The sequence below is a fragment of the Pan troglodytes genome, chromosome 20, assembly GCF_028858775.2.
Source record: "Pan troglodytes isolate AG18354 chromosome 20, NHGRI_mPanTro3-v2.0_pri, whole genome shotgun sequence".
Taxonomy (NCBI): Eukaryota; Metazoa; Chordata; class Mammalia; order Primates; family Hominidae; genus Pan; species Pan troglodytes.
The window spans coordinates 45,390,840-45,418,700 of record NC_072418.2 but is presented as its reverse complement, the minus strand read 5'-3'; the positions used below and the strand labels follow the sequence as shown (position 1 = coordinate 45,418,700).

Sequence of the window (27,861 nt, the reverse complement as noted above, 5' to 3'; positions counted from 1 at the left end):
CATGGGTGTGGTATCTCATCATATTCATAGTTCTAGGTATTAGGGGGCCATCTTAGAATTCTGTGTTCCAAGCACACATAAGGCCACTGGTGCTTTCTGGAAGCTCCTTTACAATCCTGTTCTGAGGAAGTGGCAAAGAAGCCAAAAATGATCAATCCAACTTTTTGTTTTTTTTTTTTTTGAGACAGTCTCACTCTGTCACCCAAGCTGGAGTACAGTGGCACAATCTCAGCCCAATGCAACCTCGGTATCCTGGGCTCAAGTGATTCTCGTGCCTCAGCCTCCTGAGTAGCTGGGATTACAGGTGCATGCTACCACACCAGGCTAATTTTTGTATTCTTTTTAGTAGAGATGGGGTTTTGCCATGTTGGTCAGGCTGGTCTCAAACTCCTGGCCTCAAGTGATCCACCCACCTTGGCCTCCCAGAGTGCTGGGATTATAGGTGTCAGCCACTGTGCCTGGCCCCCAACTTTTATTTTTTGAGACAGGATCTCACTATGTTGCCCAGGCTGGAGTGTAGTGGCACAATCATGGCTAATTGCAGTCTTGACCTCCCAGACTCAGGCGATTCCCAGGCTCAGCCTCCTGAATAGGTGGGACCACAAGCGCATACCACCACATGGGGCTAATATTTTTATTTGTTGTAAAGACAGTGTCTCGCTATGTTGCCCAGGCTGTTCTTGAACTTCTGAACAGAAGCAATCTTCCTGCCGCGGCCTAACCAAGTGCTGGGATTACAGGAGTGAGCGACAATTTAACGTGCAATAAGATACTGTTATTAGTCTGCTATAACACTATATGGCTGCCATATGACTATATGGCTGAGTACCAGAAAGCCTGAATTGCTTAAACAACAGAAATTTATTTCTCATAGTTTTGGAGGTGCCTTCTTGCTGTCTCCTCACATGGTCTCTTCTCTGTACCTACACATCTGTGGTGTCTCTCTTTGTGTCCCAATTTCCTCTTCTTTAAGGACATCAGTCAAAATGAATTAGGGCCCACCCTACAGGCATTATCTTAATCACCTTTAAAGCCCCTATTTCCAAATAAAGTCACATTCTGAGGCACTAGGGGTTAGGGTTTCAACCGAAGAATTTTAAGGGAACACAATTCAGCCCATGACAGAAACCAAGGACAAAAAACAGAAACAAGAAAGCAAGGACCAGGCCAGGCGCAGTGGCTCACACCTGTAATCCCAACACTTTGGGAGGCCGAGGCAGGTGGATCACCTGAGGCCAGGAGTTCGAGACCAGCCTTGGCAACATGATGAAACCCCGTCTCTACTAAAAATACAAAAAATTAGCTGGGTATGGTGGTGCGTGCCTGTAATCCCAGCTACTTGGGAGGCTGGGGCGCAAGAATCACTTGAACTTGGAAGGCAGAGGTTGCAGTGAGCCAAGGTCATGCCACTTCACTGCAACCTGGGTGACAGCATCAGACTCTGTCTCAAAGCAAAAAAAAAAAAAAAAGGACCCCCATTTCCTCCTAGCCTAGAAATGTCTGAGTCAAGGATATACCCATTGCCCTCAAACCTCTAGCAATGTTCATACACTGACAACAGCTAGCACCAAAGTTAACCCCTGAAAAACTAAGGTTATCAGAAATTGAAAGGCATTCCAAGAAACCAACCAAATATCAAACAGGACCTTTTCTAGGTTTCTGATTATTTGTTTAACAAACATTTATTGAGGACTTACTATATGTCAAATACTAAGCTAGGTATTGAAGAGAATATGAACATTAAAAAATAAAGTCCTTCTGATTTGGATTCTGATTCAAACAATCTTACTATTTAAAAAAGAAGAGGAGGGAGGGAAAGAACAAAGGAAGGAATCAAAGAATAAATAAATGAAAAACGGAAAGGAAGAACAATTATAAGGTAATCGCAGAAATTTGATCATTGGCTGGATATTTTATGATATTAAGGAGGAAATAATCTTTTTTTTTTTTTTTTTTTGAGACGGAGTCTCGCTCTGTCACCCAGGCTGGAGTGCAGTGGTGTGATCTCCACTCACTGCAAGCTCCACCTCCCAGGTTCACACCATTCTCCTGCCTCAGCCTCCCGAGTAGCTGGGACTACAGCCGCCCACCACCACACCTGGCTAATTTTTTTGTATTTTTAGTAGAGACGGGGTTTCACCGTGCTAGCCAGGATGGTCTCGATCTCCTGACCTTGTGATTCACCTACCTTGGCCTCCCAAAGTGCTGGGATTATAGGTGTGAGCCACCGCACCCAGCCCAAGAGGAAATAATCTTTTACTGTGATAATGTTTTCTGATATGTTTGTGATACTGTTTCTTAAAATGCCCTTGTATTTTAGGAGTAAGTTGAAATATCTACAGATGAAATGATTTGATGTCTATGATTTTCTACAAAATAATTCATGGTTGGAAGGCAGAATATAGATGACATAAGATTGAACTGAAATGTTCATCACTAAAGCTGGATGATAAGTACATGTAAACTCATTATATTATTGGCTCTACTTTTATAACTGTTTTCCGAGAATAAAAATTCCTTGCTCTCCAGAAGCTTATAATAAAAGGAGTCAGACATTCCAACAAATAGAATACAATGACAAAGTGTTGGGTAAGCTCCAAGGGCAGCAATGGCTCTGGGATAGGCAGGAGTCAGAGAAGATATCAAAGAAGAGTCCCTTGTTGACCAGAGGCTTTAAGGAAGAGTATCTTAGGCCAAGGAAAGACAAGTGGGTACAAAGGCATGTAGACATGAAGTGGCAGAGCTTCCCCACATGACTTATTGGCAGCTATGTTAGTGTGAGCGTAGGTTCTAGAACCAGACTACCTGTGCTGGAGTTCTGCTTCTGAGTGCCTGCTGTGAGACCTCAGGCAGGCTATGTGTAATGTCTCTGTGCCTCAGATTCTTTACCTCTAAAACAAGGATTATAGCAATAGTAATATATACTTCAAGGGGCCGATGTCAGGAGTTGATGAGTTATTTAATGCATAAAATGCTTAGAAGACGGTGGGTAAAAAATAAATGCCAGCTATTAGCAATGGTAGCAGACTCCTAGCCCACAATACCACACATTCTGAAAAATCTCCTCCAATTTGTTAATTTATCTCCTTTTTGTTAGACTGTAAACTTGTAAAATAAGGACTGTGTCTTATTTATCTCTTTATCCCTAAAACCTAGCCTAAGACCATGCCCATAGTAGGCCTTGATCAGGCAATTCTTTCAGGTGTCAGGGTAGGGACCACCAACAGCCTCTGTCTAACTCGCTCTTTATTTCTCCATGTGATACCCTCAATTCCTGAAATTCTCTGGCTTCCTTTAGCTTCCTTCCTGTGTCTAACTCGTCCCCTATTCTGCTCCAGGGTTGTTCATTTATTAATTATGCCCTCTGGTCCCTCCCCTGGCAAGTGTTCCAGTGTTTCCTCTCCCTCTCCCCACAGATAAGATACTCTCTGAACAGCCTCTGCATTGCTTATTCTGCAATTAGTGAACAGTGAGGGAGGCTGAACTCCTAGATCATACCTATTTGTGAAAAGTAGAATACTCTGGAAAAGAGAAAAGCAGGTCAGATGGCCAAAATATAAAGCCTTCAAATGTAGCCCCAGCTTGAGGAAATCCTGTAGACATGTTTGTACCATCAGCTAAAATCTCACTGTAATGTTCTGAGGGTTTAGAAACTGCTAGGGAGGAAGGAGGCATGATGAGCAGGGAGCCCAGCTTTCTATCAATTTTTGCAAACTTCAGTATTTCTTTTTCCTCTGCTAGTAAACGTCCTCATTTTCCCTCAGAGCAGACTCAGAGAGAAAGAAAATTGAAAGATCCATTTTCATATCCGGAGCCTGAAAACTGAGAACACGCAAGACCACAGATGGCTACTGACTCTACAGATGAAGTAGGAAAGTCAGATGCAGCTCCCTCTGTGTACAAAATGCCCTCTGCCCTAAGCTGTGATGTGCGGCTGGAACATGATCCCAGTCTCCCCAAGAGTGGGGACTGCTGGTAGATCATTAACTAACTACCCACGAGCAGAAGGAAAAAGAGACCTCTGAAGTACCTCTCTCTACCCATTCTCCCAGTTTCCTCTGAGAGGACAATTCAAGGCCATGTCCCCAGCCTCAGGTTTAAGGGTTCTTTAATACAAAAAGAGTGGGGGAGGGGATCACAAAGCAGAAACAGGACACTGGAGAAAACAGACTGACCATGCTTTGTTTAAAGGTCAAAGTCTTGTGAAGCATGCCAATCTTTTTCATTGCTTAGGCTCTGTATGATGTGAGCCTTGTCCTGTACTTGGAGCACAATGTGAACCCAGAGTTTTCCTTGCTTGGGGCTAGAGAAATAAAAAGGGGTAACTATTTAAAAAAGGCCAATAAACATAAACAGAGTAGCAAGTATCTGAAATCCTAAGTGTGATTATAAGGAAGTGAAACTGATTTTCTTGTAGGCCTCAGACTGGTTTTGAAAGTAACTCTACATGGCAAGTTGACCAAAATATTTTGAGTAATGATGACAGAATTTTTTCAATAGATGTGTATTTATTCCCAGGACAACTACTTTTAAGGTGCCCATATTTATCTGGATATGATATACGTGTTAACAGAATCCTATACCTATAACTCACATGAGTTTCATAACTTTTTTGTCTTAACTTACATAGGACTGAGGAACAGTTTAATACTAGCAGGAGTTTAAATGAGCCAATTTCCCCATTTGAAGCCTTCCTGGTTAACTCCATCAGCCAGCCCTGTTTCGTCCAGAGGAGAAGGAGCAGGAATGGAAATGGACAGAAACAGACATGACATTCTCCCACTTCCATTTAACTCAAGAAGGGCTTTATTATCTTTATTGGAGAATTAGGCTTTGCTTATTCACTGGCTACTTCACATCAGACAGAGAAACTTAATTAATGTAAATTATTCAAAGAACCAGCTGTAAAATTTATCACTAAAGTAACAAAGTACAGGGCAAGAGTTATTAGTGCTTCATGCATGTTTCAGCTTATTCTCTAAAGCTCAGCAACTTCTCTCTTCTTAAGAATTGTAAACCCTCCATACTGTCAGAGGTGTTCGAACCAGAGCAACTCCATATTGAACTGGGGCTGGGTAAAATGAGGCTGAGACCTGCTGCGCTGCATTCCCAGGAGGTTAGGCATTCTTAGCTGCAGGATGAGCTAGAAGGTCAACACAAGATACAGGTCACAAATCCCCTGCTGATAAAACAGGATGCAGTAAAGAAGGGGGTCAAAACCCACCAAAACCAAGATAGCGATGAAACTGACCTCTGGTTGCTCTCACTGCTCATTATACACTAATTATAATGTATTAGCATGCTAGAAGACACACCCCCCAGCACCATGGCAGTTTGCAAATGCCATGGCAATGTCTGGAAGTTACCCTATATGGTCTAAAAAAAAAGAGGAGCCCTCAGTTCTGAGAAATCCCTGCCCCTTCCTTGGAAAACTCATGAATAATTCACCCTATATTTAGCACATGATCAAAAAATAACCATAAAAATAGCCAACTAGCAGCACTCAGGGCTGCTCTACCTATGGAGTAGCCATTCTTTTGTTTCTTTACTTCACTAATAAACTTGCTTTCACTTTATGGACTTGCCCTGAATTCTTTCTTGTGCAAGATCCAAGAACCCTCTCTTGGGGTCTGGATTGGGACCCATTTCCCATAACATCTTCCAGAGAACCATGAAGGGACAATACTGGAGAGACCCCCAACTCCAAAGGAAAATTATCCACGCAGCACCAATTGGCTGACTCTGGGTAAGTGCTGGGGTACATTTTATCCTCGGTAAAGGACAAAGTTGGGTTAGAGGCCCAACCTGAAAGGGTTAGAATACCTCCTAAGACATAGCGGGTTGTGCTCGCTTCAGCAACACATATACTAAAATTGGACTGATACACAGAAGATTAGCTAAAAATTTTTATATATTAAAAGAGAAAAGGAAGGGAGGGAGGGAGGAAGGAAGATGGGAGGGAGGGAGGAAGGAAGATGGAAGGGAAGGAGGGAAAGGGGGAGGGAGGGAGGGAGGAAGGAAGGAAGGAAGGAAGGAAGGAAGGAAGGAAGGAAGGAAGGAAGGCAGGCAGGAAGGCAGGCAGGCAGGCAGGCAGGCAGACAGGCAGGCATAAGGGGTTAAAAGGCCCATCACAGTAAAGGGCAAAGACGCTTGTCTGAACATGGGTTAAAGGCTCAACTTAGGAAGGTCAGAGTCCCTCCTAAGACATAGGGAGTTAGAGGTCTCCCTTGGTAACATTGTTCTTGGTTAAAAATGGATTTGGTACTACGGGATGTTAACCACTATTCTCTTTGGATTAATCTGCCTTGTGCTCTTTGCTGAAGGCTATGAGTGATAGGATTAGGGATGTACAGGATCGTGGGACACAGGGAGCTTTTTTCTCCCTAAAGGGGGAAACTTGAGAGCCAATGAGACTACCAGAAAAGATCCCTTCAAGACTGACGATCAGCTGCCTGAACATTTGATCCAGTGTCGCTGCAATGGGTGGGTCTTTCCCTGGCCCCCCGAGCTCCTTGCCTCCCCTGCCCTGCTGCAGGCAATGCTTTTCTCCCTCTCCCTTCCCTTTCCTCTCTCTCTCTCTGTGCGCAAACCAGTTGAATGCATGGTAAAAATCACTTTTTATCTCCTCTGCAAAGTTTTCATTACTGGGAAAAAGGATTTATGAAGCTAATCTTAGGCTGTAACAAATCCAGTGTAATTTGTGCTATGAATTTGTCTTTCTGTGTCGTTCTGTCATAAAAAGAGATACCACAGGATAGAATGCAGGCCAAGGACCCCTGTAAGCCCTCTGTTCAAGCCGCCCCAGAAAGCTGTTCAGTTACAAATTGCTGGTGGTTAATGAAACCAAAAAACAAAACAAACAAACCAAAAACCTGGATGAGGTTTCTCCTTCATCTTGTTTTATGCCCTTGGGAGTCTGACATTGTAACCATGGTACTTTCTCTTGGTCTCTGCCATCTGGAGGGCAGGAATTTGGGGGCTCATGTCACAGCCCTAAAAATTATCTTGAGCAGTTAAAAGCCTTAGTAAGTTCAAAATTGGCTGCTCTAGGCTCCTTCTGGGAAGAATAACAGAAACTGCCCAATGTTGTAGCTCAGTAGCTAAGATTTCATCTTTTCACAATGGTGGCCTGGGTTCAATTTCCAGCCTGGGGAATAAGTCCTTTCTGGTTTATTTGTGTGACCTTTACCATTTATTAATTCTCTTCCTCTCCATGAACAACTTCTTTTTTATTTTTTATATTACTTTTTGTTTGTTGTTGCCCATGACATAACCCTCAGGAGATCCTGAGAACATGTGCCCCCGTCCATGAACAACTTCTGGCTTCCCTTCTCAAATTTTCCTTTCTCTGTGCTACCTTTAGAGATTCTATATCTTGTAAAAACTGCTTACCAACTCTTTGGAAATACCCGGTACACCCACAGTTAAGTCATAACCTTAGTTAAAACTTATTGGTTTCATCTGGGAAGTTACCTTTGGTAAAGTCCAAAAGCCAGAAATATTGGCTGTTTGTCTTAACTAGAGTCTAGTAATAAGAGATTTGGTTAAAAGCTGGCTTAATTTAAAGCAGATGTCCAAGCTATGCATACGTTTTAAAGGCCTTTATGGTTTTTTTCTTGGATCTTACTTTTCTGGAAAAAACAAAAACAAAAACTTTTTCTTCTCAGACGACTGAATTCTCTTTCTCCAGTTTTTATTCTTGCCACCTTCATGCCCACATAAGAGGACCTAAGATAATTTCTAACAGCTGGGACTCCTTGGGAAAAACAGGGGTGACACAGACCCCATTTTGGGGAAACTTCTCTTTTCTTCATGGAACCCCAGCAATTAAAAGTGGATAGGCCGGGCACGGTGGCTCACACCTGTAATCCCAGCACTTTGGGAGGCCGAGGCAGGTGGATCATGATGTCAGGAGTTCAAGACCAGCCTAGCCAAGATACTGAAACCTCATCTCTACTAAAAATACAAAAATTAGCTGAGCATGGTGGCGGGCGCCTGTAATCCCAGCTACTTGGGAGGCTGAGGCAGAGAATTGCTTTAACTCATGAGGCGGAGTTTGCAGTGAGCTGAGATTACACCACTGCACTCCAGCCTGGGTGACAGAGCAAGACTCTGTCTCAAAAAATACAAAATAAAAGCGGATAGATGCCTCTCAAAATCTAAGGCTCTGTTCTGTTTTGCATTGCATTACCTGACATTTTGATTTTTGGGGGGTATCAGAAATTACTTTGCATTGGCCGGGTGCAGTGGCTCACACCTGTAATCCCCGCACTTTGGGAGGCCGAGGCAGGTGGATTACCTGAGGTCAGGAGTTTGAGACCAGCCTCAACATGGAGAAACCCCGTCTCTACTAAAAATACAAAATTAGCCGGGCATGGTGGTGCATGCCTATAATCCCAGCTACTCGGGAGGCTGAGGCAGGAGAATTGCGTGAACCTGGGAGGCGGAGGTTGCAGTGAGCCGAGATTGCGCCATTGCACTCCAGCCTGGGCAACAAGAGAGAAACTCTGTCTCAAAAAAGAAAAAAAAAGAAATTACTTTGCATTATGAGAGAGCTTTTAGCCTCCATGTGTAATAACTAGGTAGGAAATATATTTAAGGGACAGCTAATGGCAGTTATGGGGGGATACTCAGCTCTTTGCATGTTTGGATCAGAGAAACATGCTCTCAGCCACCTAAAAGGTATGGAAACATCCGCAACTCCCACTGAGAGATAAGTCTCCCATGGGAGATGGGCTGATTACCTCTTTTTTGGGATCCAGGATCCAGTACAAAAATGGGTCCCTTGGCAGGGCGCGGTGGCTCATGCCTGTAATCCCAGCACTTTGGGAGGCCAAGGCGGGCAGATCACCAGGTCAGGAGATTAGAGACCATCCTGGCTAGCATGGTGAAACCCCGTCTCTACTAAAAATACAAAAAATTAGCCAGGTGTGGTGGCGGGCACCTGTGGTCCCAGCTACTCGGGAGGCTGAGGCAGGAGAATGGTGTGAACCCAGGAAGGGGAGCTTGCAGTGAGCTGAGACCGTGCCACTGCACTCCAGCCTGGACGACAGAGCGAGACTCCATCTCAAAAAAAAAAAAAAAAATGGGTCCATTAATTCTTGGGGAATCTGTTTTGCCTTCCAGCTGTGTCTGCTTATTAGGCTCTAGAAACCGCATGCTTTCCTGGCATTGTTCTTTAAAAGGCTCCACCCTAAAGCCAGTCAGTAATTAACTTAACTTACATCCTTAGAGAAATCTCCATGTGTAAGAGTGTATGTTTTTCCTAGCTGTCTTTTTTTTTTTTTTTTTTTTTTTTTTTTTGAGACACAGTTTTGCTCGTTTCCAAGGCTGGAGTGCAATGGTGCAATCTCGGCTCACTGCAACCTCCACCTCCCAGGTTCAAGTGTTTCTCCTGCCTCAGCCTCCCGAGTAGCTGGGATTACAGGCACCCGCCATCGTGTCCAGCTAATTTTGTATTTTTTTATTAGAGACGGGGTTTCACCATGTTGGCCAGGCTGATCACAAACTCCTGACCTCAGGTAATCCACCCAACTTGGCCTCCCAAAGTGCTGGGATTACAGGCATAAGCCACCACGCCTGGCCCTGGCTGTCTTAACTGAACTGTTATTCACACCATTTTTCCTTGGTTTGAATAAAATATGAATTCTCTATTTTGTTTCATCTAAGAGTTGGCCCTTTGGAAATGTAATTTAGTATTGCTTAGCTGACAATTAGGACAGGGGACAGAAGAAAATAGAAAAAAGGTAGAAAGAGAAAAAAACAGTAGGGGAGAGAGGTGTGAAGAAAGTTATGGATATGAAGATGTATTTTTGGTAAGGAAAGTTATAAAGAAAAGAAATATTATGTGAGAAAAGATCTTGTATGGTAAATCCTTGTCCTAAAGTAGAATGACTGATTATTTAAGAAAAAGGGAAATGTAAGACAAGTTAGAAAGTCTAGATGGTCTGTGTAAGTCATGATAGGGTTCATAAAATGGGAAAGAAAAACTTAAAAACTGGCAAATGAAAAATCTTACAACTATTGGTTCTGCTTCTGTCTGTGTATCTAAGTTTTGTTTTTTGTTCTTGTTTTTGTTTTTCTTGTCTGTGTATTTATATGTGTTGTGTGTGTGGTATTTATATAAAAAGCTCCAATTAATTGGCTTTAAGAAAAGTGCTGAAATCAAATATTTTGTCAGAAAAATAAAAACTTTAATGCCTTTTAGTTCACATGACTTTAGTAATCTTTATGAAATAAAGACACTTTTCAAGATTATTGGTAAAATAAAAACATCTTCAAAACTTAAGACATTTAGTCTAAATTAGGCAGGTCAAATACTATCTTTGCTAGATGGTTTAAGGTTATAAACTACTTCTTTGACTTTTGATACTTGTACAACTTACCTGCTTTGTAGCTAGATTCTAGGTAAGGCCTGGGGACATACGGAGTTATCCATGCCCCCAACTATGTTGGAAATAGTCAGACCTTATCTGCATTTCTGTCTGGTGTCCTAGGCTACACACCTGGTACATAAATAAAATTGCTTACTTACCAGGTCTTTCACCAAAAATAAAAGTTGCTAAGAGTTAACATTGTAACATATGTAATTGAGACTACTAGAGAAACAGTTTTACATGCAAGGTATATAAGGAAAGTAGAATGTGTTTTTGGTAAAAGATTATAAGAAAGTATGGGGATGTGTTTTTTTCCCTAATTTAGAGAGTTAAAGGATAGGATAAAGCTGATGTTTGAGTAAGTTGTGAAAGGTCTATGAAAGATTAGTGTTGTAAAAGAAATTCTGTATGAGAAGATATTGGCTAAAATTAAAGGGGTATTATTCAATTTATCTGTAAATTTAACATTGGAATAAAAGCATAACATGGCTTTCTTAGAGCATGGTTCTATTCTTTAACCAAAAAAAAACTGTAAAGAGTTATAAAAGGTTTATAAGAATCTTACCTTATGATAAAACGATTAAGATTAGGCAGATTTGTGTATAAGATTTTTTTTTTTGGCCAGGCACGGTGGCTCACGCCTGTAATCCCAGCACTGTGGGAGGACAAGGCGGGTGGATCATAAGGTCAGGAGATCAAGACCATCCTGGCCAACATGGTGAAATCCTGTCTCTACTAAAAATACAAAAATTAGCTGGGTGTGGCGATGCACACCTGTAATCCCAGCTACTCGGGAGGCTGAGGCAGGGGAATGGCATGAACCTGGGAGGTGGAAATTGCAGTGAGCCAAGATCAAACCACTGCACTCCAGCCTGGTGACAGAGTAAGACTCCGTCTCAAAAAAAAAAAAAAAAGATTTTTTTTTTTTTAAGAGACAGGGTCTCACTGTGTTGCCCAGGCTGGTCTTGAACTCCTGGGCTCAAGTGATTCTCCTGCCTCAGCCTCCCAAAGTGTTAGGATTACAGGCATGAGCCATTGCACCTGAACAGATTTGTCTATTAGGTTTTATTAAGAAATGGATTTAACATCAATATAGTACACTAACATAAAGGTGAGACTTGGCTTTCACTCTTGAACAAGATTTTTGTGTAATTTTTTTTAATGAAAGATTTTTGTTTGCCTTTTGAATAAACTACAGGAAAAAGAATGAAAGAAAAGAGAAAATTATTTGGAAAGCTAAGTCTTCCCTCTATCAATGAGTAAAGGTTTTTCCCCCCCCCTCTTTTTTTTTCAGGTAGAGTCTCACTCTGTCACCCAGGCTGGAGTGCAGTGGCACAATCTTGGCTCACTGAAACCTCCGCCTCCCGGGTTCAAGCAAATCTCCTGCCTCAGCCTCCCGAGTAGCTGGGATTACAGGCGTGCACCACCACGCCTGGCTAATTTTTTGTATTTTTAGTGAGACGGGGTTTCACCATATTAGCCAGGCTGGTCTCAAACTCCTGACCTTATGATCCGCCCACCTCAGCCTCCCAAAGTGCTGGGATTACAGGCGTGAGCCACCATGCCCGGCCATGTTTTTCCCTTTTTAAAATCTTTGAGTTATCATTTTGGCTCAATGACTTACAGTGTGCTGGGATTCTATTTTATATCAAGTATTTTAAACCTTTAATATTTGAAAACTTTCCAAAATCAAATTATAAGTTGCCTTTTTCTGACCTGATTAATCCTTTAGATATCAGGTACCCTAAAGTCCAAAAGAGACATATTTGGCTTATTTGGTATATTAAAATCATACAGGAAGCACTGTCAAATATGAAATAGTGTTTGGCTTTCTTTGGGGTGTATTTGTATAAATGTGTTATTGGTATGTTTTCCAAAATTATGCTATACTCCTATAATACTGATATGACTTAGTGTATATTATCAGTAATAATTATAATTGTTTTATAAAATTGTTGTATGCCACAGAAGTAACCATGACTGCCATAATAATTTTTGTCATCCACAGACAATTGTTGTCTTATTTTGATCCTCTTTAAAGGGCAGTTTATAATCAGCTATAGGACTCTGATGAGTACTCTTAAATGCAGGCCTTTGATAACTTTGGAAAGTGTGCCATTAAAATAGAGAAGAAAGAACTTCAAAGACTCTCTTGGAAAACTAATGTGTACATAAATGTTGAGTGAAACAGGAACTAATTGCATAGACTGAACTAACAAAAGATGAAAATAATCTTTTTATGACTTTTTGCCTAAAACATTGCTGATCCTTTCTGTCTTTTCAGAGTCAAGAATACTTTTCTTTTGAGCTATTTACAGCTTTTAACAAGTAAAATATATTCCTATAAAGAAAATTTGGAGCATATTTCTTTCTCTCTACCTCATTTCTCCAAAATTTGGAAACTGTAAGTATTCTCGACTATGGCAATATTTGCACAAGTACAATAAGAATCTGTTTTCTTTCGTAACAGGACACCATTGGAGACAATGGTTCTTTTATGAAGGCTTTGACTGGAATGGCATGCCAGGTACAAAAAGACTACTTTTAAGGAATCAAAGTTGACTTACAGAGTCAGAAAAAGCCCCCTGGGAAAACTGGCCTCGTGCCTTGTCTATGCAGTCCTTGTACAGGGATCCTGACCTGTGGTAAGTAAAGAATGTCACTTTCTAAAGAATGTCACTTTTTTTTTTTTTTTTTTTTTTTTTGAGAGAGTGTTTCACTCTGTCACCCAGGCTGGAGTGCAGTGATATGATCTTGGCTTACTGCAACCTCCGCCTCCCAGGTTCAAGTGATTCTCCTAACTCAGCCTCCGAGCAGCTGGGATTACAGGCATGTGCCACGATGCCAGGCTAAATTTTTTTTGTATTATTAGTAGAGACAGGCTTTTCACCATGTTAGCCAGGCTGGTCTCAAACTCCTGACGTCAAGTAATCAACCCACCTCAGCCTCCAAAAGTGCTGGGGTTACAGGTGTGACGACCACACCTGGCCAAAAATGTCACTTTCTGGCCCAGGAGTCCCAATTATCCTGGGAAATTGAGAGGAAAGAAATGTACCCAATTCATACGAGTATTTGAAGGTACAAACCTGTGGCTAGGATCAGTGCTTTAAAAGCTCTAATCTGAGATTCCTTATGGAACAAAGTTCCATCAAATCCAATTTAAAAAGAGCCTATATGGCAAATAATTACTCTTGCTGCACTTTATACAAATAATCAGACCTAGTATAATAAGACTAAAACTTAGTTTGCAAATAAATGAGTCCTACCATGATTTGTTTTTAATAAAAATGGGAATTAGAGAAAAATTATTTTTCAAAAACCATGATACACCTGTTATTAGATTCTAGTCTCATCTGTTGAGTTTTTTCTGCAATTTAGACTGACTCTGCTTCTTCCTGTGAACCAACCAGTGATCTCTGGCTGCTGCTCAGAAGAAACAAAAGGGGAAGGTAATGTAAAAATCTGGATCAATATTTTAATCCTGGGCATGTATTGGAATCAGCTAGTGACTATATCAGCTTGGTTCCAACAACTGCCCCATTCATGAAAAGCTTTCTTATTTAGTTCACTTGGAATAATTTTACTTATTTCGCTTTACTTTTGTGGAATATATTGCTGTCATATTCTTTGTGTAAAAATGCAAGATAAGCTTATTCAATGTTTTCTTAAATTGAGCACTTATTAGTCTTTCAGATATCACCTTTTGTCAGAACTCAGAGTTATGAAGGGCCCTCACCATACTGAGGCTTTCTGACTGAGCTCCTCTCTACCCTGGATACAAGAGACCCTAATAGGCAGGAATATCATTGCCCCTAGTCAGCCTAAATAAGTTACAGTGGATAGATCTTTGCCCCTCTGCAACCCTTAGGATTAAAGATCCCCTTGTAAAAAGGAGGGGGGAAATATGTCAGAGGTGTTTGAACCAGAGCAACTCCATTTTGAACAGGGTCTGGGTAAAATAAAGCTGAGACCTGCTGGGCTGCATTCCCAGACTAGGCATTCTTAGTTGCAGGATGAGATAGGAGGTCAGCGCAAGATACAGGTCACAAAGACCCCGCTGATAAAACAGGATGCAGTAAAGAAGCTGGCCAAAACACGCCCAAACCGAGATACAGATGGAACTGACTTCTGGTTGTCCTCATTGCTCTTTATACACTAATTATAATGTGTAACCATGCTAGAAGACACTCCCGCCAGTGCCACGACAGTTTACAAATACCATGGCAATGTCTAGAAGTTACCCTAAATGGTCAAAAAGGAAAAGGAACCCTCAGTTCCAAGAAATCGCCACCCCTTTCCTGGAAAACTCATGAATAATCCACCCCATATGTAGCATATAATCAAGAAATAACCATAAAAATATCCAACCAGCAGCCCTCAGGGCTGCTCTGCCTATGGACCAGCCATTCTTTTGTTTCTTCTCTAATAAACTTGCTTTCACTTTACTCTATAGACTTACCCTGACTTCTTTCCTGTGTAAGATCCAAGAACCCTCTCTTGGGGACTTGATCAGGACCCCATTCTGGTAATAATATGACCCAACAATTGCACTCCTAGGTATATACCCAAGAGAAATAAAAACATGTCTATACAAAAACTCATACACAGATGTCCACGGCTGGGCTTGATGGCTCACCCCTGTAATCCCAGCACTTTGGGAGGCTGAGGTGGGCAGATCACTTGAGCTCAGGAGTTCAAGACCAGCCTGACCAACATGGTGAAACTGCGTCTCTACTAAAAATACCAATATTAGCTGGGTGTAGTTGTGTGCACCTGTAATCCCAGCTACTCAGGAGGCTGGGCCAGGAGAATCATTTGAACTGGAAAGACGGAGGTTTCAGTGAGCCGAGCAACACTCCATCTCTTAGAAAGAAAAAAAATGTTCATAAGCAGCATTGTTTGTAATAGCCAAAAGCAGAAACAACTCAAATGTCCACCAACTGATGAATGGATTTACAAAACGTGGTATATACATATAATGGAAGATTATTTGGCAATAAAAAGAAACGGGGCTGGGCACAGTGGCTCACACCTATAATCCCAACAATTTGAAAGGCCAAGGTGGGAGGATCGCTTCAGCCCAGTTGTTTGAGACCAGCCTGGGTAATACAGTGAGACTTCATCTGTATAGGAAAAAAATTTTAAGTAAAAAATAAAAAGAAATAAAGTATTGATACATGATACAACATGGATAAATCTTGAAAATATTATGCTAAGTGAAAGAAGCCAGTCACAAGAACACATATTATTCCATTTATATGAAATATTGAGAATAGGCAAGTTCACAGAAACAAACAAGTAGATTAGGGTTCACAGGGGCTGGAGAGAGGAGGCTGAAGGGTGGGGTGAAAAAAGGAGCGATTACTAATGGGTATGGGGTTTCTTGTTGGGGTGATGAATATGTTCTGAAGATTGATTATGGTGACAGTTCCACAATTCTGTGACTATACTAAAAATCAGGCACTTGTTCTTCAAGTCACGCACTTGGGTGTCTTCCAAGCATACTTTCTCTTTTTTTATTTTCTAAAGACTTTTAAAAATAAACTTCCAGCCAGGCGCGGTGGCTTACACCTGTAATCCCAAGCACTTTGGGAAGCCGAGGTGGGTGGATCACCTGAGGTCAGGAGTTGGAGACCAGCCTGGCCAACATGGTGAAACCCCATCTCTATTAAAAATACAAAAAAAAAAATTAGCTGGGCGTGGTGGCAGGCGCCTGTAATCCCAGCTGCTCAGGAGGCTGCGGCAGGAGAATCGTTTGAACCCAGGAGGCAGAGGTTGCAGTGAGCCGAAATCACACCATTGCACTCCACCCTGGACGACAAGAGCAAGACTCCATCTTAAAAATAAAATAAAATCCCTTTGGCCATGGGGATGGTTGGAACTCAGACCTGGCAGAAAAATATGGCTCAGGAGACTAACCAGACCCCGGGGCCCATGCTGTGTAGCACAGGATGTGGCTTTTATGGAAATCCTAGGACAAATGGAATGTGTTCAGTCTGCTACAAAGAACATCTTCAGAGGCAGCAGAATAGTGGCAGAATGAGCCCAATGGGGACAGCTAGTGGTTCCAACAGTCCTACCTCAGATTCTGCATCTGTACAGAGAGCAGACACTAGCTTAAACAACTGTGAAGGTGCTGCTGGCAGCACATCTGAAAAATCAAGAAATGTGCCTGCGGCTGCCTTGCCTGTAACTCAGCAAATGACAGAAATGAGCATTTCAACAGAGGACAAAATAACTACCCCGAAAACAGAGGTGTGAGAGCCAGTTGTCACTCAGCCCAGTCCATCAGTTTTTCAGCCCAGTACTTCTCAGAGTGAAGAAAAAGCTCCTGAATTGCCCAAACCAAAGAGAAACAGATGTTTCATGTGCAGAAAGAAAGTTGGTCTTACAGGGTTTGACTGCCGATGTGGAAATTTGTTTTGTGGACTTCACCGTTAACTCTGACAAGCACAACTGTCCATATGATTACAAAGCAGAAGCTGCAGCAAAAATTAGAAAAGAGAATCCAGTTGTTGTGGCTGAAAAAATTCAGAGAATATAAATTACTTCTTGTGAAGAGACTGAAACTTTGTTTTTATTTTAATATATCATAGGAAAACATTAAAGAGCAGATGCATGGCCATTTTTTTAAAAAAATAAATAAATAAAAATAAAATAAACTTCCACTCTTGCTCTGGAAAAAAATCATTGAGGAATATACTTTAAATGGGTGAGTGGTATGGCATATAAATTATATCTCAATAAAGCTTTTTTTTTTTTAAGAAAAAAAAAGAAGACTGAAGCCTGGATAAAGACTGTACCAGCTGGACAGAGTTTAGATTCAGTTGTAATATCCCATAAGCCCATTAAGACCCATAGCCAACCTGTAAAACTGCAATAATCTGAACTTTGACTTTACTTTTTTAAAAAAAAAAACCTAACATCGAAGCCTAGGACCCCATTTTTGGTCATTCCCTACCAGCTTTGTACCACTTGTTTAATTGATTTAATGGCAAACATAGCCAAAGTAACGATGTGTATTTACTGAGCATCTATTATGTGATAGCTACTTTTCTAGGACCCAGGATTCAATAGTGAGACATGTAGTCCCTGCATACAAAATGCTTACAATACATTCACCAGGTAATCTTGAGAGGGCATGGTAAGCGCTACACAGGGATAAGTACTGGGTACTTCAGAAGCATGACCTGGGGTTGGGGTGTTAGCATAGCATAGCACAGAAGAAGGGATGTCTAAACCAAAGATAACTAAAGTTGATAAGAAAGAGGCGTAACAGGAGCATTCTAGGCAGATAGAATAAGTGCAAAGGCCCAGATACAATAGAGAACAGGGGTATTTAAGGAATTAAAGTATGTGTTGTGTACCTGGAGTACAAGAATGGGGGAAAGGTGGGGGCAGGATTAGCACAGATGAAGCTGGAGAAGACTGAGTTCTTTTAAATTTGTAATATAACAACAACAAAAAAAGCTTGGGGGCCCTATTGAAGAGATCAAAGTGCATCCTGAGGGCAACAGAGAACCATTTAAAGGGCTTTAATATTAGGGAAAATGTGATTAGAATTTTGTTTCATACATCCACTTCACCCACACTGCAGAAAATGAATTAGAGTGGCATGGAATTAGACTGAAGACAAAAAAGTGGAATCAGAGAGAAGGCTGCTGCAGTGATCTAGAAAAGGAAATAGCTGAATCAGTAGTGTGAGTAAGGTTGGAAAAAGAAGTGGACAGCTTGAGAGATATTTAGCAGGTAGTATTGTCAACACTGAGTGATCGACTAGATGTGGGGGTGATAAAAGAGTAATCAAAGATGGTGGCCAGATTTCCGGTGTGGATCATTGTGGGGTACCATCCACTGAATTTTTTTTTTTAATTTTTTGAGACAGGGTCTCACTCTGTCACCTAGGCTACAGTGCAGTCATGTGATCACAGTTCAATGCAAACTCAACCTCCGGGGCTCAAGCAATCCCGACCTCCTGAGTACCTGGTACTATAGGCACATGCCACCACGCCGAGCTAATTTTTTTTTTTTAAGACATGAAGTCTCATTATGTTGCCCAGGTCACAGGCATGAGCCATCGCGCCCAGCCATCTCTGTCTCTCTTTAAATAGAGATGGGGTCTTACTCTTTGCTTGGTCACAAACTCCTGGACTCAAGCAATCCTCCTGCCTCAGCCTCCCAAAAGTGCTAGGATTACAGGTGTGAGCTGCTGCACCTGGCTAAAATTTTGTTTTAAACAATCAAGTTTAGAGGCAAGATAAGTTCAGTTTTTTTGGACATGTTGCATATTCAAAAGCAGATGTCCAATAAACTGTTGAGATATACAATTCCAGAGAGATGGAGGGCTGGGTGCAGTGGCTCACACCTGTAATTCCAGCACTTTGGGAGGCCAAGGCAGGCGGATCACTTGAGGTCAGTAGTTTGAGACCAGCCTGGCCAACAAGGCGAAATGCTGTCTCTACTAAAAATACAAAAACTAGCCAGGTGTGGTAGTGGGCACCTGTAATCTCAGCTACCTGGGAGGCTGAGGCAGGAGAATCGCTTGAACCCGGGAGGCAGAGGTTTCAGTGAGCAGAGATCATGTCACTGCACTCCAGCCTGGGCAACAGAGGGAGACTCTGTCTCAAAAAAAAAAAAAAAGAGAGAGAGAGAGAACGAGAGAGATGGAGGACAGGCACAGTCGCTCACACCTGTAACCCCAGCCCTTTGAAAGGCTTAGGTAGCTGAATAGCTCGAAGCCAGAGGAGTTCAAGATCAGTCTGTGCAACATAGCGAGACCCTGTCTCTACCAAAAAAAAAAAAAAAAAAAAAGTTTTTAATTAGCTGGGCACAGTTGGCCAGGCGCGGTGGCTCACACCTGTAATCCCAGCACTTTGGGAGGCCGAGGTGGGCGGATCACGAGGTCAGGAGATGGAGACCATCCTGGCTAACACGGTGAAACCCCATCTCTACTAAAAATACAAAAAAATTAGCTGGGCGTGGTGGCGGGCACCTGTAGTCCCAGCTACTCGGGAGGCTGAGGCAGGAGAATGGAGTGAACCCGGGAGGCAGAGCTTGCAGTGAGCTGAGATTGTGCCACTGCATTCCAGCCTGGGCAACAGTGCGAGACTCTGTCTCAAAAAAAAAAAAAAAAAAATTAGCTGGGCACAGTGGCTCACACCTGTATCCCAGCACTTTGGGATGCTAAAGTGGAAGGATTGCTTGAGTCCAGGAGTTAAAAGTTATAGTGAGCTATGATCGTACCACTGCATTCTAGCCTGGGCGAAACAGTAAGACCCCATCTCTGTTTAAAGAGAGAGAGAGATGGCCGGCGTGATGGCTCACGCCTGTAATCCTAGCACTTTGGGAGGCCGAGGCGGGCAGATCACAAGGTCAGGAGATCGAGACCATCCTGGCTAACACAGTGAAACCCCATCTCTACTAAAAATACAAAAAATTAGCCAGGCGTGGTGGTGGGCACCTGTAGTCCCAGCTACTCGGGAGGCTGAGGCAGGAGAATGGCATGAACCCAGGAGGCAGAGGTTGCAGTGAGCCGAGATCACACCACTGCATTCCAGCCGGGGCAACAGAGCAAGACACCATCTCAAAAAAAAAAAAGAGAGAGAGAGAGAGATAGGCCATTCATCAGGTATCAATTATAACTGAAGTCACAGAGGGAACATGAGTATATAGAAAGAGAAGAGGACATTAGGACAGAACCCTAAAGACCAATGACATTTAAGGAATGGAATGGACACATCAGAGAAGGTGGTAAGGAAAACTCAAAAGGAACGGCCGAAGAGGTAGAAGAGAACCCAACAGTGTGAGGGCCAGAGCGGCAGTTCCAAAGCAAAGCACTGGCGGACTGTGGTAAGTGCGCTGCAACGCCAAGTAAAACAAGGGTGAAAGGGTCATTCTATTTTGCAACTGTGTCATCATTGGTGACGCTGGTAAGAGTAGTTTTGGTTGCACAACGGGAATAAATCTACTCTAGGATGCTCAGGAGTAGATGGGAGATAAGTAAATGGAGATAGTAACTATAAACTCTTTTTAAGTATTAGTTTAGGCCAGGCACGGTGGCTCAAGCCTGTAATCCCAGCAATCTGGGAGGCCGAGGAGAGCAGATCACCTGAGGTAAGGAGTTTGAGACCAGCGTGGCCAATATGGTGAAACCCCATCTCTACTAAAAATACAAAAATTAGCCGGGCGTGGTGGTACATGCCTGTAGTCCCAGCTACTTGAGAGGCTGAGGCAGGAGAATTGCTTGAACTCGGTAGGAGGTTGCGGTAAACCGAGATTGCAACACTGCACTCCAGCCTGGGCAACAGAGCGAGATACTGTCTCAAAAAAAAATAATAAGCATAAATAAATAAATGTTTGTTTCTAAAAAAAGAAGAGAGTGATATGGTAGAAGCCAGTAAGAGAAGTAGAGTTCAAAAAGGGGATTTTTTAATATAAGACAGGCTTAAATATATTTAAATATTGAAATATTGAAATAGACGCAGAGTTTTTAGTTTCCTATTACGATCATGCTCTTTCTTCTAACTACTTCCTTCCTTCTCACAGGCAATTATTACTGAAATACCAAGCATTCAGCCTAGTCCCGCGGTTTGCCGCATAGAATGCCAGTCACTGAGTCAACAAGTATTTCCAGGAAGGAGGGCTTGAATCCGGTGCTGCGGTGAAGGACAACAGGAGATAAAGTCTCAGATCAATCTCTGACAGACTGAAACTGGGGAGTTTACATAGCAGGGAAGGTGGGAAAACAGAAATTAGGGAGGGGTAGGGAAGCAGTCACGATGGATGAGGAGTCTAGTATCTCATTGTCTGGGTGTGAGGATCTGATGGGTTTCAGTTCCTTGCCTGAGGGTAGGTTTCCTAAGGAAGGAATTCAGATGAGACAGATACAAGTTTAGAGTTCTAAGACCAGGGAAGGTCAATTTCTATGTTTATTTAAAAAACCTGTAAACATTAGTCCTGTGGGACAATTGCGCTGGTTTCAAAATCTGGAAGGGAAGAGCTAGCTGAAGATAAGACAGATCCTAAGTATTTTAAGCCAGACCAGCTTCACGACAGATTTCATTTACCAACATTTCAAACATAATGCCTCCATACCACATTAAAATCTGCTCTCCTATAACCAGGTCTTTTCTCTGCTGATGACCACATATAATATAAAACTACTGATTTGCTCATCATCTTTTAAACAAATCATATTCTTCTAAAATAGGACTTTCAAAACTATAAATAGTTGCTAACTTAGAAAAATCCAGTGGACACTGCTAATGGTTTCCTTCTTTCTCTCTTCCTATGCTAGCAGTAGAATCTCCATTGCTACTTCTGTGGGAGTGCTTGTTTGTTAATGTTTTGAGAGAAACTGTGGTTTCTTTTTTTTTCTTTTTTTCTTTTTTTTGAGACAGAGTCTCTTGTTGCCCAGGCTGGAGTGCAATGGTGCGATCTCCACTCACCGCAACCTCTGCCTCCCGGGTTCAAGTGATTCTCCTGCCTCAGCCTCCTGAGTAGCTGGGATTGCAGGTATGTACCACCACGCCCAGCTAATTTCATATTTTTAGTAGAGACGAGGTTTCTCCATGTTGGTCAGGCTGGTCTCAAATTCCCTACCACAGGTGATCCGCCCTCCTCAGCCTCCCAAAGTGCTAGGATTACAGGCGTGAGCCACCGCCCCTGGTGAAACTGGTTTCAAAGATGGAAAAGGGAAGAATCTGTCAAAGCAGTAAGCGCACAGGAATGCTAACCCTAGGACTGATTCCAGGTAGGGTTGAGTAACTCCCATTGGGCAGTTACTCAAAGATTTTACCCCCACTCTGCCTAAAATTTTCATCCCACTTTATTAAACTACATGGTATTTCATCCAATTCATTTAGCAAATGATTCTGAGAAGATTACAGAGCTTTCAGCTATACATGAATCACTTGTACAAACTGCTTTTCCCTCACCACCCAGCTTCCATCTAACACACTGAGTTGGGAGCTTCAATGGGAATGGGGTAGGATTGGGAAAATGACTCAAAAGCAAAGGAAATTTGGGCCAAAAGGAAATTTGGGCCATAAATGAGGAAGAAGATAGGCCTGGATCAGATATTAAAGTAGAGGGATAAGGGTAGCATCAAAGTCCTATATACCTTAAATCTTAGAAGAGGGAGAAGAGTTCATAAAAAGGGTTCAAGAGATGAAAAGATATCAAAGGTAAGCATCATTTTTAAAGTGTGCCTCATGTTAATCCTGTGCCAGGAATGGTAGATAGGACTCTTTTCCCTTCCCTGGGATATTTCTAACATTTAGAACCCAAGTGTAGTAGGGTTCTCCAGAGAAGCAGAACCAACAAGATGTGTGTGTGTGTGTGTGTGTGTGTGTGTGTGTGTGTATAAAAAGAGCTTTATTATAAAGAATTGTCTCACACAATTATGGAGTCTGACAAGTCCCAAGAGCTTCAGGGTGAGCTGGAAAGCTAGAGACCCAAGAGAGCCAGTTGTATAGTTTCAGTCCAAAGGCCAGCAAGGCTCAAGAGCTGATGATTCAGTTTGAGTCTGGAGACAGGAAAAAGCCAATATCCCAGTTTGAAAGTGGTCAGGCAGGAGGAATTCCTTTACTCAAGGGAGGATAAGTCTTTTTATTCTATTCAGGCCTTCAACTGATTGGATGAGGCCCACCCACATTAGGGAGAGCAATCTACTTTATTCAATCTATCAATTTAAATCTTAATCTCATGCAAAAATATCTTCACAGAAATACCCAGAATAGGCTGGGAGCAGTGGCTCAGGCCTGTAATCCAGCACTTTGGGAGGACAAGGTAGGCGGATCATGAGGTCAGGAGTTCAAGACCAGCCTGACCAACATGTAGAAACCCCGTCTCTACTAAAAATACAAAAATTAGCCAGGTGTGGTGGCATGAGCCTGTAATCCCAGCTATTCAGGAGACTGAGGCAGGAGAATTGCTTGAACTTGGGAGATGGAGGTTGCAGTGAGCTGAGATCACGCCGTTGCACTCCAGCCTGGGCGACAGAGCAAGGTTCCATCTTGGGGGAAAAAAAAAAAAACACCCAGAATAATGTCTGACCAAATCCCTGGGCACGTCATGGTCCAGCTAGGTTGATAAGTAAAAGTAACCATAACACTAAGTTAGTAATACAGCTCAGCCACATTGTCCATTCAACATTTACAAAGACCTGTGCTGGACACTCTGGAATACTCATAGCTAAATTACATATGATTCCTTCCTTCTAGTGTAAGAATGATAACCCATATATAATTCTAGGAAGAGAGCATTAAGTACCACAAGGGGGTCTAAAAATTGAGATGACTTCGGTAGGGAGAGATTATTTTTTCCATAAGGTTTCATGAAAAGCATTTCAGCAGGGCACTGAAGAATGATGACAATGGCATAAAGGAAAAAACATTCCTAATGAAGAAAGGAAACATAAAAAGAAAAAGAATCAGGAAACCACGGCAAGTCATGTAGTTTAACTGTTATTTATTTATTTATTTATTTATTTATTTATTTATTTATTTATATTTAGATGGGGTCTCACTCTGTTGCCCAGGCTGGAGTGCAGTGATACGATCTTGGCTCACTGAGGCCTTGACCTCCTGGGCTCACAAGTGATCTTCTCACCTCAGCCTCTCAAGTAGCTGGAACTATAGGTATGCACCACTATGCCCAGCTAATTTTGTTTATTTTTTGTAAAGACAAGGTCTCAGCCAGGCGTGGTGGCTCACGCCTGTAATCCTAACACTTTGGGAGACCGAGGCAGGCAGATCACGAGGTCAAGAGATCGAGACCATCCTGGCCAACATGGTGAAACCCTGTCTCTACTAAAAATACAAAAATTAGCTGGGTGTGGTGGTGCATGCCTGTAGTTCCAGCTACTGGGGAGGCTGAGGCAAAAGAATCACTTGAACCCGGGAGGCGGAGGTTGCAGTGAGCCGAGATCACACAACTGCACTCCAGCCTAGTGACAGAAAGAGACTCTGTCTCAAAAGAAAAAAAAAAAAAAAGACAAGGTCTCTCTACATTGCTCAGGTTGCTCTAGAACTCCTGGGCTCAAGTGATCCTCCCACTTTAGCCTCCCAACGTGCTGGGATTATAGGTATGGGCCACTGCACCCTGCCAATTTTATTCTTTTTTTTTTTTTTTTTTCCCAGAAACAAGGTCTCACTCTGTCACCCAGGCTGGAGTGCAGTGGTATAATCATGGCTCACTCAGCCTTGACCTGCTGGGCTCAAGTGATCCTCTCACCTCAGCCTCCCAAGTAGCTGGGACAACAGGTGCATGCCACCACACCTGGCTAATTTTTTAATGGAGATCTTGCTATGTTGCCCAGGCTGCTCTTGGACTCCTGGCCTCAAGCAATCTTCCTACCTTGGCCTTCCAAAGTGTTGGGATTACAGGCATCAGCCACTGTGCCAGCCAAATGTATTTTAAAGTATATGAGGAAGAACAAAAGCGATTTGTATAACAGTAGGTAGCAAAAGGAATTCAGAACTTCCCAATCTCCCCAGTAGGTCTTTCTAAAAACCTTTGGCCCAGAATCTTTCTGAAACTGTCTCAGTTCAACTGCTAAATACTTCTGGGAAGTAACTTACTTCCATTCTGCTAATTCCTGCCATTTCCTAGAGTTTCCCTCCTTCTCAGGCCTTAGATATGCCCAGTACCCCATTAGGCTCTAGATTTAAAAGGCTTTTGAGGGGGAATCTGAGCACCTAATCAACATTTACAGCATATTTCATGAAACATATTTCAAATACAAAACATGAATTTCAAATTCATGAAACAAATATCTATCATTGCCTAGTATGTATCATGTATTATGATAAGTTCAGGGACTACAAAAATGAATAAAAATATGTTTCCTGCCCTAAAGGAACCCACTGTCAACTTTGGAACAAAGACTCTTCACAAAATGGAAAATGCCTATGGAGACATCTTGAGACGAGTCAAACATATCTTCTGGCTGGGCACAATGGCTCACGCCTGTAATCTCAGCACTTTGGGAGGCTGAGGTAGGGGGATCATTTGAGGTCAGGAGTTCAAGACCAGCCTGGCCAACATGGTGAAACCTCGTCTCAACTGAAAATACAAAAATTAGCTGGGCATGGTGGCGCACGCCTGTAATCCCAGCTACTCAGGAGGCTAAGGCAGAAGAATTGCTTGAACCCAGGAGGCGGAGACTGCAGTGAGCCAAGATCACACCACTGCACTCCAACCTGGGCGATTGAGTGAGACTCTGTCTCAAAAAATATATGTGTGTGTGTGTGTGTGTGTGTGTATTTGTGTGTGTGTGTGTGTGTATATATCTTCCATGTCAGTTCTAACCAAGAAAGCAATTTTGCCTGATTTGTGACCACAGGCTCACTTTACTTTCAAATCAGTGCTCCAGTCACTGTTAGCACAAGCCACAGCAGTGGAGTAACCAACACATGATGTAAAATGCCTTCTATTTGCCTGGTGCTATGGCAAGTACTACAGGCAAGATCTGTAAAGATGGAAAGGGGCGTCCCAGAGAAGAAAGCAGCAATCACAGCTAACGCAACTTATCCTGCTTCTGGGCTTCATCTTCCCCTAACTCATTGATTCAATCTGTCCTCCACTTTGACAGTCAAAGAGATCACCCTAAAACACAAGTCTGCTAATGTCAATGATACCGCCTTTGGAAAAATTATAATAGTGAAAAAAATATGGCAGTAAGAGATCTTATCTAATCCATGCTCCCCCATCTTGCCTTTCCCTTAATCATTCCTATGCTTAGGCTAAACTAACTTTGGGAGACATTTAGTTTATAGTTTAAATGATAAGAAACCTTCCCCAAAACTCAACCACCTTTGTAAAGCTAATGAAAGGCCATCAGGCTAGAGGGAGGAGAGGAACCTGAATTCTGCTAAGCTGTAGACTGGTCACCAGAAAAGTCCTGCACATAACATCACTGTTGTAGACTGGCCTTTTGAGATATCTTTTCAGGTTTTTTGCATGTCTGACACCCAGAGCTCCACCTGGACCTGCCAACTCCACTCCTGTGGCCCTAGCCAGAAGCAACTCGCTCAAGAGAGCAGCTTCAAGATCCTATGATTTCATCTCCACCCAAACCAATCAGCAGCAAGCACTCCAACCCCTTCCCCCAAACTGCTTTTGAAAAACCTCTAACCTGGGGGGAGGGGGGAGGGATAGCATTTGGAGATATACCTAATGCTAAATGACGAGTTAATGGGTGCAGCACACCAACATGGCACACGTATACATATGTAACAAACCTGCACATTGCGCACATGTACCCTAAAACTTAAAGTATAGTAATAATAAAATAAAATAGGAAAAAAAGAAAAACCTCTAACCTATGAGCTGAAGATGAGGTTGATTTGAATAACAACTCCATCTCCCATGTGGTGTGGCCAGCCTTGTGTCAATTAAACTCTTTCGTCCCACCCCATAAACTCTTTCTTTACTGCAATGCTGTGGTCATTATTTGTACAGCAGGCAAGAAGAACCCGTTGGGTGGTTACATCAATACCCTGCCTAAAATCTAGGTGTAGTTCTCCATCACCTTGAGGATAAAATCTAAACTTCTTCACCAAGCATACCAGGCTCTTCGTAATCTGGTCCCTGATTATTTCTAATCACTGTGCCTGTGTACTCTCTGTGACAACAGGCTCAGCTACTTGCAGTTCCCTGAACACATCACTGACTGCACTCCCTCACATCAAAGACTTTGCGTGTATTGTTCCTTCTCCCTAGACGGCCCTCCTCTCAATTTCTACTCCTCTTTCAGAACTTAGCTCTTAAAAATAGAAAGAAAAGAGAATAAAAGAAAAGGTTTCTCTGTTCTCAGCATTCTCATCCCAGGATGAGTTAGTAAGCCCTCCCCTATGCTCCTGTAACACTTGATTTGTCCTTTAATCATAACGCTTCTCATTCTTTTTTTTTTTTTTTTTTTGGCGACAGAGTCTCGCTCTTGTCGCCCAGGCTGGAGTACAATGGCACGATCTCAGCTCACTGCAACTGCCGCCTCCCGAGTTCAAACAATTCTCCTGCCTCAGCCTCCCAAGTAGCTGGGATTACAGGCGCCCATCATCACGCCTGGCTAATTTTTGTATTTTTAGTAGAGATGGGGTTTCTCCATGTTGGCCAAGCTAGTCTCAAACTCCTGACCTCAGGTGATCCAACTGCCTCAGCCTCCCAAAGTGCTGGGATTACAGGCATGAGCCACCGCGCCTGACCCATGCTTGTCATTCTGTTCTGTAACTGTTTGACTTGTCTCCCTTATAAGACTATGAGCTCCTTAAGGGCCATGTTTTTATTTCCATTAATACACTTAGTACCTAATATAGTGCTTAGTATCTAGTAGGCATTCAGGAAACTACATGCTTATTAAGGAATTCAATGAATGAATAAATAGCACCAAACATTTACTGGATTCCATGTGTGAGGCACATGGTGAAGTCTTAAACTTAATCAATGTATTGAGTTTGTGAAAGGAAAATAAAATCTTGGGATC

At 42.4% G+C, this 27,861-nt stretch overlaps 1 protein-coding gene and 1 pseudogene across 1 annotated transcript in view; one reads left to right on the top strand and one right to left on the bottom strand.

Annotated features, from left to right (window-relative positions):
- LOC107969552 (uncharacterized) overlaps positions 1 to 27,861 on the bottom strand; it is a 260,968-nt gene that overhangs the window by 148,380 nt on the left and 84,727 nt on the right. The window lies entirely within an intron of this gene.
- On the top strand, positions 16,167 to 17,002 carry LOC100611360 (AN1-type zinc finger protein 5-like; annotated as a pseudogene).